Source organism: Thalassophryne amazonica, chromosome 1 (assembly GCF_902500255.1).
Source record: "Thalassophryne amazonica chromosome 1, fThaAma1.1, whole genome shotgun sequence".
Lineage (NCBI taxonomy): Eukaryota > Metazoa > Chordata > Actinopteri > Batrachoidiformes > Batrachoididae > Thalassophryne > Thalassophryne amazonica.
Window position 1 is genome coordinate 29,647,387 of NC_047103.1, and position 13,258 is coordinate 29,660,644.

Consider the following 13,258-nt stretch of genomic DNA (forward strand, 5'->3'; position numbering starts at 1 on the left):
GTATTGATTTTAACGTTATTTTTAAACCTCTTCCAGTTTTAAAGTCAAACTACTATCAGTGCTACATGTTTTTTTTAGGTCTGTTTGATTGTATTCCAGTTGTTTCTGGATTACCTGCCAGCACAATGTTAAACAAGGGAATGCAGTTGCCAATCAATATCCCCTACCACAAGATTACTTTTCTATAAGTACGGACTCAGTGAAAGTGAAGCATCATATATATATATATATATATATATATATATATATATATATATATATATATATATATGAGGTCTACTAGAAAAGTATCCTACCTTTTTATTTTTTTCAAAAACTACATTGATTTGAATCACGTGCGATTACATCAGTCAAACTTGAACCCTCGTGCGCATGTGTGAGTTTTTTCACGCCTGTCGGTTGTGTCATTCGCCTGTGGGAAGGCTTTGAGTGAGGAGTGGTCCACCCCTCTTGTAGGATTTCTTTTGTCTGGTAACTTCCTGAGAGACTGGTGCTTTGCTTGATCAAACTTTTTTCAGAACCTGTGAGGCACATCGAAGTGGACACCATTCGAGAAATTCAGCTGGTTTTCGGTGAAAATTTTAACGGCTGATGAGAGATTATGGAGTGTTACTGTCGCTTTAAGGACTTCCCACGGAGCGGGATGTCGCGCAGCGCTCCCAGGCGCCATTGTCAGCCTGTTTTGAGCTGAAAACCTCCAAATTTAAGCCTCTGTTGACCCAGGACGTCGTGAGAGAACAGAGAAATTTCAGAAGAGGTCGGGATAAGCAGTTAATCCGGACATTCCACTGTTAAAGGAGATTTTGTAATGAAAGATGTGCGGATGGATTGGCGCGGCGCACCGCCACAGGAAAAACACCTCCGTGTTGATAACCATTTGTAAAAACCAGGCGGCTTTTGATGGCTTTCAGTTGAGTGAGTATCTGAGAAATTGTTTAACAGCTGGACATGTTCCAACTTGTCCTTAAGGCTTCTAACGGAGGTGTTTTTCCTGTGGCAGCACGCCGCGCCGGCTACCTGCCAACGCGCCAATCCGTCCGCACGTCTTTCATTACAAAATCTCCTTTAACAGTGGAATGTCCGGATAAACTGCTGATCCCGACCTCTTCTGAAAGTTCTCTGTTCTCTCACGACGTCCTGGGTCAACAGAGGCTTAAATTTGGAGGTTTTCAGCTTGAAACAGGCTGACGACGGTGCCTGGGAGCGCTGCGTGACGTCCCGCTCCGTGGGAAGTCCTTAAAGTGACAGTAACACTCCATAATCTCTCATCAGCCGTTAAGATTTTCACCAAAAACCAGCTGAATTTCTCGAATGGTGTCCACTTCGATGTGCCTCACAGGTTCTGAAAACATTTTAATCAAGCAAAGCGCCAGTCTCTCAGGAAGTTGACAGACAAAAGAAATCCGACGAGAGGGGTGGACCACTCCTCACTCAAAGCCTTCCCACAGGCGAATGACGCAACCGACAGGCGTGAAAAAACTCACGCATGCACACGAGGGTTCAAGGTTTGCTGATGTAATCGCACGTGATTCAAATCCATATAGTTTTTGAAAAAAAATAAAAAGGTCGGATACTTTTCTAATAGACCTTGTATATATATATATATATATATATATATATATATATATATATATATATACATATACATACACATATACATATATATATATATGTATGTATATGTGTATATATATGTATGTATATATATATATATGTATATGTGTATATATATGTATGTATATATATATATATATGTATATGTGTATATATATATATATATATATATATATATATATATATATATATATATATACACAGTGCATCCAGAAGGAATTCACAGGTCAATTGATCTGTTGTCTGTTGACCGAATCGATGAGCCAAATGTAAAACAGAAAAATGTTGACACATTTGCCTTTTTGCAATTGTGAAAATGTTGCCGCCACAGCATAATCTACACTGCACCCAGAAAGTATTTACAGCACCTCACTTTTTCCACATTTTATGGTACAGCCCCATTACAAAACAGATGACATTATTTTTTTCTACAAATTTCTACACACAATACCCCATAATGACAATGTGAAAGTTTTTTTTTTAGATTTTTGAAAATTTATATATATATATATGTATATATATATATATATATAGACTTCAGAGTCAGAATTGTCTCAAGGCATAAATCTGGGGAAGGGTACAGAAACATTTCTGCTGCTTTGAAGGTCTCAATGAGAACTGTAATTTATACTGCTCTGACAACATTATTCACAGTTGCAAAAAGGCAGATGTCAAAAAGGCAGATGTCAACACTTTTCTGTTTTACATTTGGCTCATCAATTCAGTCAACAGGCAACATAAAAACTCACCTGGTATTAAACTTATTTATTGCTCATTATTGAGTGCTCAGAATGAGAGTATGCAGGAATTTAGTTTTCTCTGCAGCTGTGTTGAAGGACCATGAATGGAATAAAGGCTCAAACAAGTACAAGGGTTCATGTCAAGCTTCAAAGATGTGCAATAAATCTCCCAGAAAACAAGATTTATCACAGTCTGCAGCAGCATTTACGGTCACCTCCCTTTCATCAAGCTCCAGTGTGATCTTCCCAAAAGCAGCCATGAGCTCATCTTTCCAGTCACGCAGTCTCCGCTTGTGTTGCATTGGAAAATATTCTGAATATTGACCATTTTGGAAGGAAAACAGCTGACTTTTACTTATGAGCAAAAGCCAATACTGTGATAGTTTTCCTAACCACAAACTATCGCAGTACAAAGGCAATGCATCCACTTTGCATTATTTTCCAAAGGGTTTTTCCTTTCTTCTCAATTTTCCCACCAGAAACTTGCATGATGATAGCATGACTAAAGTATGACTTTAACAAAACCCATAATTGCAGTCTTTACACAATCTCTTCCGAAATATAGAGAATCCAGTCAAATGAGGAAGAGTACAGAATGAATTTCACCTACTGGAAACAGCTCAGTAAATCTCATTTATATCCAATGTTGCCTGCATGTGGGTGACTGCAATTTGGAGAACAGTTTGGTTAAGTACCTGGGTTACCTCCAAAATTAAGGGACAACTCAGAATATCACGTTTAAGTGGAAGTTGAACTTAAAAGATATTCTGCAGATACCCTTACAAAGAGACACGACTGTAAACAAATTGAGTAATGCTTTACAAGGGTACTGATTAGCTAAGATTATTCATTGGCTCAGCATGGGATGATATTGGTAAAGGTATTTCATATGTTGAAGGGTTTAAAGGAACACACCTAAAACTTTGACATTTCTATTTTTTCTATCTTGGCCAGTAGAAAGTTGTGTATGGGTGCTGAGGGTTATTGGTGTGAGTGGTTATGTCAGGATTCCATAGCATCTACAACTCTTTCTGGACGGGACACCAGTCCAATGCATGCTACTTCACCAGCCAAGGCCAGAACCCATTTAAGATGACTGGACTGAGACAATGACATTCCTTGTCCAAGAACACAGATGGCCATCATGGCCAGTAACTGATCCCCAGGTCTACATATTGGTATCCCAATTTGGCCTACTGAGTTACTACATATCATGACCAGGTCAAGGGAATATCCATATAACTTCCAGGTGTGGCAGGTCAATAACTTATACGAGGTCTATTAGATAAGAAACCGACACTTTTATTTTTTTTTTAACTATATGGATTTGAATGACGTGCGATTACACCATTCATGCTTGAACCCTCGTGCGCATGCATGTGTTTTTTCACGCGTGTCAGTGACGTCATTTCCCTGTGGGCAGCCCTTGAGTGAGATGTGGTCCAGCCCTCTCGGCTGAATTCCTTTGTTTCACATGCTGCTCGAGACGGCGCGCGTTGCTTTATCAAATTTTTTCTGGACCTGTGAGGAATATCCGAGTGGACACTATTCGAGAAATTAAGCTGGTTTTCGGTGAAAAGTTTAATGGCTGATGAGAGATTATGGGGTGTTTCTGTCACTGTAAGGACTTCCCATGGAGCGGGACGTTGCGCAGCGGGACGTTGTGCAGCGCTTCCAGGCGCCATCATCACCCTGTTTCGAGCTGAAAACATCCTAATTTAAGGCTTAATTCACCCAGGACGTCGTGAGAGAACAGAGAAGATTCAGAAGAGGCCGGCATGAGGACTTTATGCAGACATTCCACTGTTTAAGGACATTTTTTAATGAAAGACGTGCGCAAATTCGCCGAGTCGTTTCCGTGATGACTCCGCGAATCTGTGTGCGCCGCGACAGGAAAAACACCTCCGTGTTGAAAACCATTTGTAAAATTCAGGCGGGTTTGATGGTTTTCAACAAGTGAGTAACTGACAAATTGTTTAACAGCTTGGGCATGTTCCAACTTGCCTGTTAAGGTTTCCAACGGAGGTGTTTTTCCTGTCGCGACCCCCCGCGGTCGGGTTCGGCCCGACATGCGACTCTGCCCGCACGTTCTTTCATTACAAAATGTCTGTTAACAATGTAATGTCCGAATAAACTCCTCATGCCGACTTCTGAAAGTTCTCTGTTCTCTGACGACTTACTGGGTCAACAGAGCCTGAAATGTGGAAGTTTTCAACTTGAAACGGCGAGACGCTGCCGCCTCGAGCGCAGATCGCCGTCAGGCGCCGTGGGCCATCCTTAAAGCGACACTACCAGACCAAAATCTCTCATCAGCCGTTAAAATTTTTACCGAAAACCAGCTGAATTTATCGAATGGTGTCCACTCAGTTGTGCCTTACAGTTTTGAAAAAATTTTTATCAAACAAAGCAGCAGTCTCTGAGCCATTCCTAAACAATGAAAAATCAACGAGAGGGTGGGCCACTCCTCACTCAAAGACTGCCCACAGGAGAATGACGTAACGGACAGGTGTGAAAAAACTCTCGCATGCCCGCATGGGTTCAAGCATGTCTGATGTAATCACACGTGATTCAAATCCATATGGTTTTTGAAAAAAATAATAAGGTTGAATACTTTTCTAATAGACCTCGTATATATATATATATATATATATATATATATATATATATAAAAAGCTTTATTTTTCAGGGAGCTTCTAAAAGATGTAGTAAGATTTTTCTAAGCAAAATTGTTTCTCTGTTTTTTTTAAGCATCTTATAAATTATGTTGCTCACATTGGAGGCACATGCCATTAGCATTGTGTTATGGGATGCCTGTTAACATCATTAAATGATGCCATAGAGTTTACATGCGAACATTAGCCCATTAGGATCATGATATGTGGCGAGCAACTTTTTCAATCTTGGCCAACAATTAAACTATCATGAATGGCCTTTTGTTAAGGCACCGGCCTGACTCAGGTCCTCGGCCAACACGAAGTGCTTATTTTATTAAGCACACTATAACTACTGTTGCTCATGCTAACATTTGGTGTGATATCAGCAGCTTAACATAGCACATAACATAAAGCTAGTACCAAGGCAATTATGTAACATATAAAGATTGTAGCTTTATTAAAATAAGGACACAGTGCTACAATGCAGTGAGAGCATTTACTTGTGAGCTGCAACTGGTTTAAATATATATAATTTAGAAGGAACTTTGAACATGTTTCTCAGTATTTTTCCAGTAACTGCTCTAAGGAAATATTAATGATTCAACATATCACCCAGTTTATTGGTTGTGATCATAATAAAGGGTAGTCATACTATTTATAAAATATGAATTTATAAATAAAATAAAGAAACTCACTAAAATATTTAGCATTGTTATTTGGGAGATTTTATATACATCATTTAATTGGATATTAAATTTCCTAAAATATATATATTTTTTTATTTTGGGAACTTCAGCAAGCTCTGAGTGGATTTATCTATGGTGACTGTTCCACTACAGTACATAATATGCTTAAACATGGCATTTCAGCAATGCAGAATAATAAACAAAGGTATTTTTTTCAATATTTGACACAGCATGTTCCAAAACATAAATAGAAAAGTGCTGTGTTGTGTAAATGTTCCACAGACATTAATCTTTTTGAGCTGTCTTCAGAGGATGGTTAACTGAACAACCTTAGTTGGTGGAAGGGAAGCACAGTGATTTATTGTTTGCATACAGCTGAAGAGTTGGAAATTTTTGCCATCTACACATTGGAATAAGATGTGAACAGTCTTGATTTATACAGCTGTTGCTTGGCCTCACTAAATCAGAACATCTAATTTGGAGAAGAGAGAAATACACACAGGACGCAACCATTTTCTGTCAAGCAGACATGTGGCTACTATGGCTATAAAGAGATTACAATGACATACATTACAATTGGGTGACAGCTAACCCGGACACAGCCTTCATGCTTCTCTAAGAGGGTGTCAGTGTCAACATAGGAAATATTTTATGGAGGATCAAATATTGCTTGACAGACAATGCAATAAATAAGTAAAATAAAACATGACAGTGGATGTTGAAGCATGAGTGTTAGTTTGCATACAAAGTTTTGGGGAGGAAGCGAGAAAATGACTACACTGATAAATCACAATGGGGGATTAATGACAATAACCATTCATCTTCTTATCCTCAAGGAAATGTTTAAAGTCATCGGATTAGGGCAAAGCATCCTTGTAATCAAAGCTGGCGATACAAAAACGGTGTTGCATCTCCGAGCACCTGATATTAAACAAGATGTAATATCTGACAGGAGTTTGGTTTCATATTATTTATTTTCAAGGATGATGAAATACATGGAATATCATTAAATAATATGGTTCCTGTTGTGTGGGCCGCTGAAGAGGAGGTACTGCTGGCCCACTACCACCAGAGGGCGCCCTGCTTGGAGTGCGGGCTCCAAGCACGAGAGGGCGCCAGACCCAGAGGAGGTGACAGCTGTCACTCATTACTCCAGCTGTCACTCATCGACACCACCATATAAGCCGGACTGCAACTCCACCTCCCCGCCGAGAAATCGACTACCAGTACTAAGGTCATTTTCTCTGCTGACTTATACGTTGAATAGTAATCTGAACTTCTGTTGCAGCCGTTTTCCTGGTGCTTTCCTTGTCTGGAGGATTGGCGTTTGGTGTGACAGTGACGGCTTCACCTCGCACCCCGTCCCAGATAAGTGGTTGATCAGGAGCTGCACGAGTGTGTGTGATTTGGAGGTGGAGGTGCTCCCTCCTAACGGTGTCTGGACTGTTAATTACTGAGTGTGCGGACTCACACTCACTTATCATCTTTCTGTTTTCTGCCAGCAGTACCAGGGTCGACAGCCGAAGACAGAGGCCACCTGGGGACTCGGGACTTGGCGGCTCCGGTGTTCTTCAGGCCGTTGGTAGTGGAGGCCGTGTGGGACGCAGCTTCTCTCTCGTCGGGCGTCTTCTATCTTCGAGCCTGCCCACACGTCACCTGGTGTTTATTGACTGTGAACATTAAGACACGTTTCGTTGTGTAATATCACAACATTAAATTGTTACCTTTTGGCTTACTTATTGTCCGTTCATTTGCGCCCCCTGTTGTGGGTCCATGCTACGACACCTTCCCAACAGGATTTCTCGGCCATCGTCATGGACTCCGAGGGGCGTCAACTCCAGCTTGAACGGCCAATGGAACAGCCAGGAGCGCAGGCGTCAGCGGGAGGCGGGTTGAGTGAGCTGCAGCAGATCTTAACCGCCTTCAAGGCCCGGTTAGTATTTGTGACCGAGCAGAGTGTCCTCCTTAATCGGAGGGTGGAGGCTCTCACCGCCAGGGTGGAAGCGCGCGATCAGGGCGCTGCTGCAGCCACTCCTCTGGCTGGTCCTGGGCCCGTATTAGACGTTCCACTGGTCGTTCAACGAACCCCCCCACCGTCCCCTGAAGCATACATAAGCCCTCCGGAACCGTACGGGGGCTGTGTCGAGACGTGCGCGGACTTCCTCATGCAGTGTTCGCTCGTCTTTTCACAGCGCCCCGTCATGTACGCATCAGACGCTAGCCGGGTGGCTTATGTTATTAATTTGCTTCGAGGAAAGGCACGCGCATGGGCTACAGCGCTTTGGGAGCAGAATTCACGGCTCCTAACGTCTTATTCTGGGTTCGTACGGGAATTCAAACAAGTGTTTGATCATCCCAACAGAGGCGAGACCGCTTCGAACGTGCTGCTGTCGATGAGACAGGGGCGCCGTAGCGCAGCCGAGTATGCAGTCGACTTCCGCATCGCGGCAGCGAGGTCCGGCTGGAATAACGTTGCGCTCTGCGCCGCCTTTGTAAATGGACTGTCCCCGGTCCTTAAGGAGCACCTACTGGCCAAGGAGGAACCGCGGGAATTTGACGGGCTGATCGATTTGGTTATACGTTTAGACAACCGTTTAAATGAGCATCGTCGGGAGCAGGCCGGGGGGCGTGACCGGGCACGAGCCGTCCCTCCCCCTTCCGGTTCCGACAAGGTGGCGTCGTCCCCACGCTTCACTGCCAGAGAGCTCCGTGTGGCTACGGCTCCCCCTGCTGAGGAGGCTAGGGACACGAGCAGGGCCAAATTAAGATAAAAAATCAGACAAAGGAGGCTGGCCCGCGGGGAGTGTTTTGTCTGCGGCTCTTGCGAGCACATGCAGAAGGACTGCCCAAAAACGGTCAAACTACAACGCCCGTCCTTAGAAACTGGGCTAAGGGTGGGTCATAACACGCACGCGGGAAAACCCCGCAAATCTGCACGAATCCCAGTAACAATCCTTTGTGGGGATTTAACCCTTCATGCCCCAGCACTGATAGACACAGGGTCTGAAGGGAATCTGCTGGACAGCAGATGGGTAAAGGAAGTAGGGCTCCCTCTGGTGGCTCTGCCGGCACCATTGCAGGTGCGAGCACTAGATGGCACCCTGCTTCCATTAATCACACATCAGACACAACCAGTGACTTTGGTTGTGTCTGGGAATCACAGGGAGGAGATAGTGTTCCATGTAACACCTTCTACCTCCCGAGTGATTTTGGGCTTTCCATGGATGGTGAAGCACAATCCCCGGATTGATTGGCCGTCTGGGGTTGTGACGCAGTGGAGCGAAACCTGCCACCGGGAGTGCTTAGGATCCTCGGTTCCTCCCGGCACTACGGCTAATGAGGAGGTCAAAGTTCCCCCCAATCTATCGGCGGTGCCAAAGGAGTACCACGATCTTGCTGACGTTTTCAGCAAAGATCTGGCACTCAGTCTTCCCCCGCACCGACCGTATGATTGTGCCATCGATTTGGTCCCGGGCGCTGAGTACCCGTCCAGTAGGTTGTACAACCTCTCACGTCCGGAACGCGAATCAATGGAGACCTACATCCGGGACTCCTTAGCTGCCGGGCTGATCCGGAACTCCACCTCCCCGATGGGTGCTGGTTTCTTTTTTGTGGGCAAGAAAGACGGCGGACTCCGTCCATGCATTGATTACAGAGGGCTGAACGAGATCACGGTTCGCAACCGATACCCGTTACCTCTGTTGGATTCAGTGTTCACGCCCCTGCATGGAGCCCAAATTTTCACAAAATTGGATCTTAGAAACGCGTACCACCTGGTTAGGTTCCGGAAGGGAGACGAATGGAAGACGGCATTCAACACCCCGTTAGGTCATTTTGAGTACCTGGTCATGCCGTTCGGCCTCACTAACGCCCCCGCGACGTTCCAAGCTTTGGTTAATGACGTCTTGCGGGACTTCCTGCATCGGTTCGTCTTCATGTATCTGGACGATATACTCATCTTTTCCCCGGACCCTGAGACCCATGTCCAACATGTACGTCAGGTCCTACAGCGGTTGTTGGAGAACCGGCTGTTTGTGAAGGGCGAGAAGTGCGAGTTCCACCGCACTTCTTTGTCCTTTCTGGGGTTCATCATCTCCTCCAACTCCGTCGCCCCTGATCCGGCTAAGGTTGCGGCGGTGAGAGATTGGCCCCAACCGATAAGCCGCAGGAAACTACAGCAGTTCCTAGGCTTTGCAAATTTCTACAGGAGGTTCATTAAAGGTTACAGTCAGGTAGTTAGCCCCCTGACTGCCCTGACCTCCACCAAGGTCCCCTTCGCCTGGTCGGATCGGTGCGAAGCCGCGTTCCAGGAGTTGAAACGCCGGTTCTCGACTGCACCAGTTCTGGTGCAGCCTGATCCTGATCGCCAGTACATAGTAGAAGTGGACGCCTCTGACTCAGGGATAGGAGCCGTGCTGTCCCAGAGCGTGGAGGCTGATAAAGTCCTCCATCCTTGTGCCTTTTATTCCCGCAGGTTGACCCCAGCTGAACGGAACTATGACGTCGGCAATCGGGAACTTCTTGCGGTGAAGGAGGCTCTTGAAGAGTGGAGACACCTGCTGGAGGGGGCATCGTTGCTCTTCACGGTTTTCACAGACCATCGGAACCTGGAGTACATCCGGACCGCCAAGCGGCTGAACCCCAGGCAAGCCCGCTGGTCTCTGTTCTTCGGGCGCTTTGACTTCCAGATCACGTATCGCCCCGGGACCAAGAACCAAAAACCAGATGCATTGTCCCGGGTGCACGAAGAAGAAGCCAAAGCGGGGCTGTCGAACCCACCGAGACCATCATCCCCGAGTCCACTGTCGTGGCCACCCTCACCTGGGACGTGGAGAAGACCGTCCGGGAGGCCCTGACAAGGAGCCCGGACCCGGGGACTGGCCCCAAGAACAGACTGTACATCCCACCAGAGGCAAGAGCTGCCGTATTGGACTTCTGTCACGGGTCCAAGCTCTCCTGTCATCCCGGAGTGCGTAGGACCATGGCAGTAGTCCAGCAGCGCTTCTGGTGGGCGTCCCTGGAAACCGACGTCCGGGACTACGTCCAGGCCTGTACCATCTGCGCCAGGGGCAAGGCAGACCATCGGAGGACGACGGGACTCCTCCAACCCCTGCCAGTGCCTCATCGCCCCTGGTCTCACATCGGCCTGGACTTCATCACGGGCCTCCCGCCGTCCCAGGGCAACACCATTATTCTCACGATAGTGGACCGGTTCTCCAAGGCGGCCCACTTCGTGGCCCTCCCGAAGCTCCCGACGGCCCAGGAGACGGCAGACCTCCTGGTCCACCACGTCATGCGGCTGCATGGGATACCATCGGACATCGTTTCAGATCGTGGTCCCCAGTTCTCTTCACAGGTGTGGAAGAGTTTCTGTAAGGAGCTGGGGGCCACCGTGAGTCTCTCGTCCGGGTACCACCCCCAGACCAACGGCCAGGCAGAGCGGGCTAACCAGGAGTTGGAACAGGCCCTTCGCTGCGTCACCTCCGCGCACCCGGCGGCCTGGAGTCACCATCTGGCCTGGATCGAGTATGCCCATAACAGCCAAATCTCGTCTGCTACCGGCCTCTCCCCTTTTGAGGCATGTTTGGGGTTCCAGCCCCCATTGTTCCCGCTGGTGGAGGGAGAGGTCGGTGTGCCCTCGGTCCAGGCCCACCTCAGGAGGTGCCGCCGGGTGTGGCGGACCGCCCACTCTGCCCTATTAAAGGCCCGGACGAGGGCCAAAACCCATGCGGACCGCCGACGTTCCCCGGCCCCCACATACCAGCCCGGGCAGGAGGTGTGGCTGTCAACAAAGGACATCCCCCTCTGTGTGGACTCACCCAAATTAAAGGACAGATACATCGGCCCGTTCCCCATCCTCAAGATCATCAACCCGGCCGCAGTGAAGCTCCGACTCCCAGCTTCACTGCGGGTCCACCCTGTTTTCCACGTGTCCCGTATCAAGCCACACCACACCTCGCCCCTCTGTGCACCTGGCCCTACGCCACCTCCTGCCCGGCTCATCGATGGGGAGCCTGCTTGGACGGTCCGCAGGCTCCTGGACGTCCGTCGTAAGGGCCGGGGGTTCCAATATCTGGTGGACTGGGAGGGGTATGGACCTGAGGAACGCTCCTGGGTGAAGAGGAGCTTCATCCTGGACCCGGCCCTCCTGGCCGATTTCTACAGACGACACCCGGACAAGCCTGGTCGGGCGCCAGGAGGCACCCGTTGAGGGGGGGGTCCTGTTGTGTGGGCCGCTGAAGAGGAGGTACTGCTGGCCCACTACCACCAGAGGGCGCCCTGCTTGGAGTGCGGGCTCCAAGCACGAGAGGGCGCCAGACCCAGAGGAGGTGACAGCTGTCACTCATTACTCCAGCTGTCACTCATCTACACCACCATATAAGCCGGACTGCAACTCCACCTCCCCGCCGAGAAATCAACTACCAGTACTAAGGTAATTTTCTCTGCTGACTTATACGTTGAATAGTAATCTGAACTTCTGTTGCAGCCGTTTTCCTGGTGCTTTCCTTGTCTGGAGGATTGGCGTTTGGTGTGACAGTGACGGCTTCACCTCGCACCCCGTCCCAGATAAGTGGTTGATCAGGAGCTGCACGAGTGTGTGTGATTTGGAGGTGGAGGTGCTCCCTCCTAACGGTGTCTGGACTGTTAATTACTGAGTGTGCGGACTCACACTCACACATCATCTTTCTGTTTTCTGCCAGCAGTACCAGGGTCGACAGCCGAAGACAGAGGCCACCTGGGGACTCGGGACTTGGCGGCTCCGGTGTTCTTCAGGCCGTTGGTAGTGGAGGCCGTGTGGGATGCGGCTTCTAACTCGTCGGGCATCTTCTATCTTCGAGCCTGCCCACACGTCACCTGGTGTTTATTGACTGTGAACATTAAGACACGTTTCGTTGTGTAATATCACAACATTAAATTGTTACCTTTTGGCTTACTTATTGTCCGTTCATTTGCGCCCCCTGTTGTGGGTCCGTGCTACGACACCTTCCCAACAGTTCCAACTAAATGAAATGTATCTACAGCTAGTTGTAATGGCTGCCTTTTAGACATGCATTATGTGTTTCTTAGTATTACATGTAGTGAGGAAAACGGAATAAATAATTCTCCAGAACACAGTAATTTGTACATTGCAGTTCAACAGCTAAATTTAAAAATATTTGTCCATAATAAATAAAGTTGCTCATCATCTTTGGTGTGTAAAGATATTGTAATATAACAGGAAGGTGTGACCTTTGCCATTTATTTAGATTAATACAATTGTCCACCACATGCTTCATGATTATCATTTGAGGCGGCGCGACTCACGTTTGCTGCGACCCACTTTGCCTCAATTCGAATGACGGACTGCTTCAAGTTTAGAGCACCTAAACAATGTCAAATGTATATAATGAATGTCATTCCATTCAATTAATAACGTAAGAAAACAGACTGGTGTAGGACTTTAGTGCAGTTTGTAAATGATTCAACATATTCTTATTTTGGGGTCCATATGGTTTCCTATGAAAAGTTGGATATTTCTATGAAATTTCACTTAAATGTGCAAACTGAGTTTCTTGCATTCAGG